Below are 6,126 nucleotides of genomic sequence, written 5' to 3' on the forward strand. Positions count from 1 at the left end.
TTTGGTCGAAAATTGGCCTTTTTCGACCGCGTGTGGTCGAAAATTTTGATCGAATTTCAATGTTTTTTAGTAGTGATCCACAGAGTAAAAGAGATCTAGTAGTACATGCATTATTGTTGGAGCAGCATTTGGTGGTGTTGCCTTGCAATTTTAGCACTAATTGTTGGTATTAAGGCAAAAATTTGCATGCAAACTGCCTCAATTCTGCTTTGCGAATCCAAACTCTACCTTGCGATTTTAGTTTTTTTAATTTTTGACTGAGCGGGTGTTCGAAACCGAAAACAAGAATTTTTAGTAAAGGGAAAAAGTTAAAGATTTCAAATTTGAGGGGCAAAAATTAAAGACCACCCCAAAATAAGGGCAGTCATAAGAATTGCCCTCTCCTGATAAGTGGCGAATTTAGATGATAACGTAGTAGTTTACATGAATTTAGTAATTTTTGCTTAGATCTTATAATATATTAAAAATTATTAAATATTTGATGATTGTAAACCTAATTATTATCGTATATTAACTTTAGGTTATTATCGAAATGTTCTATCAACTTCAAATCTTGAATTTGTCTCTAGTTATAACAAAGATAAACTGTTAATCAATTGCACAACGTTATATTCAGAAAATTATGAAGATATCAATAACAATTTCAAATTTATAATTCTCTCGTGAGTCTTGTGTCTGTTTAAGTTAATGAGCTGTCTCTCAAAATTTGGTTAGTGATTGCTCAATTACAAAAGTTAACTTTAGGTTATTATCGAAATGTTCTATCAACGCCAAATCTTGAATTTGACTCTAGTTATAGCAACGATAAACTGTTAATCAATTGCACAGCATTATATTCAGAAAAATATGAAGATATCAATAACAATTTAAAATTTAAAATTCTCTCGTGCGTCTGATGTCTATTTAAGTTAATAGCTGTCTCTCAAAATTTGGTTAGGTGATTGCTCAATTACAAAAGTTAACTTTAGGTTATTATCGAAATGTTCTATCAACTCCAAATCTTGAATTTGACTCTAGCTATAACAAAGATAAACTGTTAATCAATTGCACAACGTTATATTCAGAAAATTATGAAGATATCAATAACAATTTCAAATTTAAAATTCTATCGTGAGTCTTGTGTCGGTTTAAGTTAATGAGCTGTCTCTCAAAATTTGGTTAGGTGATTGCTCAATTACAAAAGTAGCTGACTAAAGATGTTTTTATTTTATATATAATGCTGACTAATGATTTACTTTGGTCTTTAGGTCTCCATTAGGTTAATAATTAACAAACAACAATGATAAAAATAATAATGAATACATCTTGCTGGCATAATTTTACCGTAAAAATAACTGCACTATATTGACATCACTTCATAGTACGTATGATACATTATCTAAAGATCATGCATAAAGTGAAGTCGAGGTACTAAATTATAGTAAAAATAACTGCACTATATTGACATCACTTCATAGTACGTATGATACATTATCTAAAGATGATGCATAAAGTGAAAGTCGAGGTACTAAATTATAAGATTTATATAATTAAAAAAAAGACTAAGGATAATAATGCTGAAATCAAATTGTCGTAATTTATGTTTTTTATACCTACCAAGTCCGTCGTTAATGTTTTAAAATCAAGATTCAACGCGTTTAACGTTGTCAATACAATTACTATCTCTTTATTTTGGTTCAATAGATAGAATAGAATATATATTACGTTGCTTGCTTACATCACATACAATACGTTGCGTGCTTACATCACATACAATTTTTGTTAAGTGAATACTCAATAATAGACAAAAAAAAAAAATGTAATTAAAGGCTAGTGGGAGCTTTTAGAGCTCTGTGGTAGTTCAGTAGTTTTTCCTATATATAGGGGTGTTCATGATCCGATTTAACTCGATTTTTGGTTAAAATCAATCCAAACCAATTAAGTTAATTTTTTTTAATATTCAAACCAAACCAAAACCATTATAGTATAAATTCTATCGGTTTCGGTTTTTTTGGTTTTGTTAGTTTTATCGGTTTGGTTCGGTTTTTGCGGGATTTTTCGGATTTTAAGAATGTATTAATACAAAGAACCTTTGAATTAAATGGTAACTAAATATGGCTTTGACGTGATCCATTCAAATCTAAGAATCTACTTTATTAATTTATTAACTTTATTTTGGTATAGGCATATGGCTATGGGTATAGGAGTTACAAAAATATAACATCTACTTTTCATAATTCTAGTTACTTCCTTACATATATCCTTTTGATATTACGCAGTCCTCCGAAAATTTTGTTATCTAGAGACTAGACTCATCATATTTATTGAAGCATTGAGAAGAAAATACAGAAGTTAAAACGAAAAATGATAAACAGAAAGACAAAATCATCTACCAAAGCTTTTTAAATTCCAATTGTCATTTTCTTCCCTTTAATTTGTTACGGATAAAATGCTAGTTTATTACTAGTAATTCAGATGGCATGTAAAAGAGGGAACCGTAAAATTGGATAAGGGGAAAAAATTATTTTACCTTTAGCAAATTTTTATTTTATTTTACCTAAAACTTAAATGGGCTACACTTTTCTTTCTAATTATTTGAATTTATATTGGACTTGGTCTGAGCTAAAATTTTGAAGAAGGTGTATATATGTATATATATATATATATATTAAACATGTATGTATCTATCGGTTTGGTTCGGTTTTGGTTCGGGTTTTTTTGGTTTAACACCAAACCAAGCCAAATGTTATCAGTTTTTTTAAAATTTAAAACCAAATCAAGTCAAACCAAACCGGGTTTCGATTTATTAAGTCGGTTTCACTCAGTTTAACGGTTCGTATCGATTTTTCGATCTCATTTGAACAGCCCTACCTATATATATATATATATATATATATATATATCATATTACTAGTGCGATTTAATGTTTAAAAGTAGTTCCTAACATGTTTAGTCATAAGTCCCAAAAGTATTTCTTCCGAGCTCCCTCCTTGGCAAGGTGATTCGCATCGGTTGAGTTTTTGTAATGCATCTCCATCAGGTTATATTAATTATAACAACGATAATGGAGTAATTACATTGATGATGTCATCATACTGTTTACTTATATTGACCTTAGTTCACACAGCACACGTATGATATACCATCTAAAGATGACTTAATTGAATGATGCATAGAGCCAAAAGTTGAGACATTACAATAAATAAATAAGAAGTCATAATCCTGAAGTCATAATCCTACCAATAAAAAAAGTTACAAAACCTACGGCAAATCATGCTGGAATTAATAAACTATCGGGATTTATGCTTTGTTCGTACACAGAGACAAACTTACGTTTGCTATTCCTTTGTCTTGTAGCAAGTCTTAGCGTGTCACTTAGCTGGCAGAACCACAATCACCAGGTCTCATGAGATCGACGTTTTATACTCATCAAGAGTTGGTGCTATTAACGTTGTCAATACAACCGGTGAGAGTAAGTACATATACACGTACTTTTCAATTGTTTGTTAAATTTAGTCATGGATAATTTTTCAATATATGTTTGAGAATTCAATAAGAATATATAAATAAACTTTGACGGATAATTAAGTAGAATTTGTGATGGATACCCATCTATCCACAAGTTTGTTACGGACATGAAAATCTAAATTTCTGTTTATTAACATGACGAGTTTACCCGCAAGGGCTGGCTGAGTTGGTTGAGTGAGTAGTTTCTCACACGGGAGATCTGAGAACGATTCCTCCCACTAGCAGGCTTCTTAGTTAGGGCTCGTCGCACCAGGTTTGCCTGGTGCAATTCACATCTTCTGTGTGATTTGCGAGCTATTGCATAGTGAGCAGGTTATTCAGTGCGCACCCAAAAAATAGCGGACTGCATTTTCTTGAGATTCCAAAAAAAAAAAAGGCGATAGTAGATTCTGATGATGAAAATTTTAACTAAGAAAATTAAAGTGTGATGGATCCTTTTGTCAAAAATTTCGGTGATGAATTTTGTGACCAAAAGGTCCTTACAAATTTTCTTTTCTTTTCAATATATTTTAAAAAAAGCATTGGTTTCAACATGTATGGTTAGAGTCAATGTAATATAGTCTTTCACATTTGAAATGTCATAGAATATAACTTTTCAAATTGACGCTTACTAACGTAAGACCTGTGATAATGTCATCTTTACTTTAATTTCCTTTTCATATATATTCCATTTGAATCTGGTGAAGGGTAAATAATTTCCTCCGTATATTTCTATTTGAATTTGGTGAAGGGTAAATACTATGAAAAAAAAGGAGGGTATATACTTACTATCTACATCCAAATTTATACCAAATTAGGTAAATTTAATATAGTTAAGTAACTTAATGAGATTATTATTCATATTACGTAATCATGATTAAATAATAAAAGTAACTAAATGTCATATATTCCTTTTCTTTCTTCTTAATTGTCCCTTATACAAAGAACAAGTTTTTCTTTTTTACTTGTTCATTTTAATCAAGAGAGATTTACTAGTTTCTTCTAATATTAAGGGTAATCATTAAGTATACATGTTGAAACCATCTTTTCTAATATATAGAAAAATGTAATCATTAGGTAACTACATAAAATATTTATGAAAGACAAAAAGTTCAATTAACATATTAGAAAATATATAGAATATATATCAGGTTGTGCATATTTTTATCGTGATATTTTGTTTTAACAAAGATATATTAATAGTTTCAATTTTCATAATATTGGGCACATGCTGGCATGGACCTTTACCCCCTAGTTGGGAATAAAAAAGATGGAAAAAATGAAACACATATATACCCTCCAAATAAACTTTGATGTATTAAGCTACTATCATGTATTAATGAATAATTAATAAATGAATATTTAGTACGTAATCCTATAATTATTCAAATATTGTTTCATAGTTAATAAGTTACTATTTGATTTTTCATGTATTGATTTTCTTGGATTAATATCATTTTGGGTTCCTCAATTATTGGTAAATTCATATTTTAATCCCTATGATATTTGGCTAAGTACATTAAACCTTTTTGTTACACCCCACACTTTCAGTGTTACACCCCGCACCTCGGAGAAGCACTTGTTAAATTTGAATGTAAGTATCTCGAGCTCTGGCTAGGTAAAACAACTTTGGAGTGTGAGGAACGAAGTATTATTAAGTATATTGTTTAAGTAAAGGATGAATTATGATCCTGTAAGTCGTAGCCGGGAAGGACAATCTTGAAACACAAGAACATGACAATTATCAAGTATAATAAATGATAAATATCATGTAGGGGGAGTTCTGGAAGATTCCTGGACCAAGCAAATCAACGAAAATAAGTTTGTCGAAAAATTAGAACAAGTTGGCAGAATTAAGGATAGCATTTTGGGTCAACTTTGGAGGGGCATATCTCCAGGTATATGAGGAGTTTTAAGGTGTTTCAAAAGTCTAAAATGAAGTTCGCCGAGTCTAGTTTCTAAAGAAACAAATGACTCATCGATAGGACATCGGAGTAGAAAATTATGGACGTTACAAGTTTGGCTGACAAAGCAGAAACCACTGCTACAGTGATGCTGACTTTGCCTGCCTATAAAAGGGGTCAAACCCCATTTTTCAGCTCCAAAACAGATCCCAAAGCCCAGCACACATATAGGGGCAAATATGTCATAAAAAGTGAGGGTTTGAGGTGATGTTTGGCTAATCAAGGCTCGGGCAACGCATAGTTACGGTTATAGAATCATTTTGCGGTGGATTTCAGCTTGGATTGAAGGTGGATATTGGATATATTATTGTTATAGTAAGGAAAAGGTATGCATCTCTCCTTATTGGTATTAATTTCGGCTTCTTTACGGAAATAAATTTATTAAATAGTCGTATCACAACTTGGTTAGTTGAGAAATTTAGAAAACATGGTGTGGGATGTTTTAGGGAAATATATTGGTATGGATAATGTGTTGATGATGTTGGTATTGTTGTTGTTGATTAGTTGTCGATATTATGATTTCGGACTAGGCATATAAACAGGGGAGATGCTGCCCGAACTTCGACAGAATCTAAAAGGATTTTAATTAAAGTTTTGAGACAAGTGCATGATGACGAGCCTAACAATAGTATGAATGGTTGTATATGTAGATTACGAGGCTACCAATGATCTTAAG

Source organism: Lycium barbarum, chromosome 9, assembly GCF_019175385.1.
Source record: "Lycium barbarum isolate Lr01 chromosome 9, ASM1917538v2, whole genome shotgun sequence".
Lineage (NCBI taxonomy): Eukaryota > Viridiplantae > Streptophyta > Magnoliopsida > Solanales > Solanaceae > Lycium > Lycium barbarum.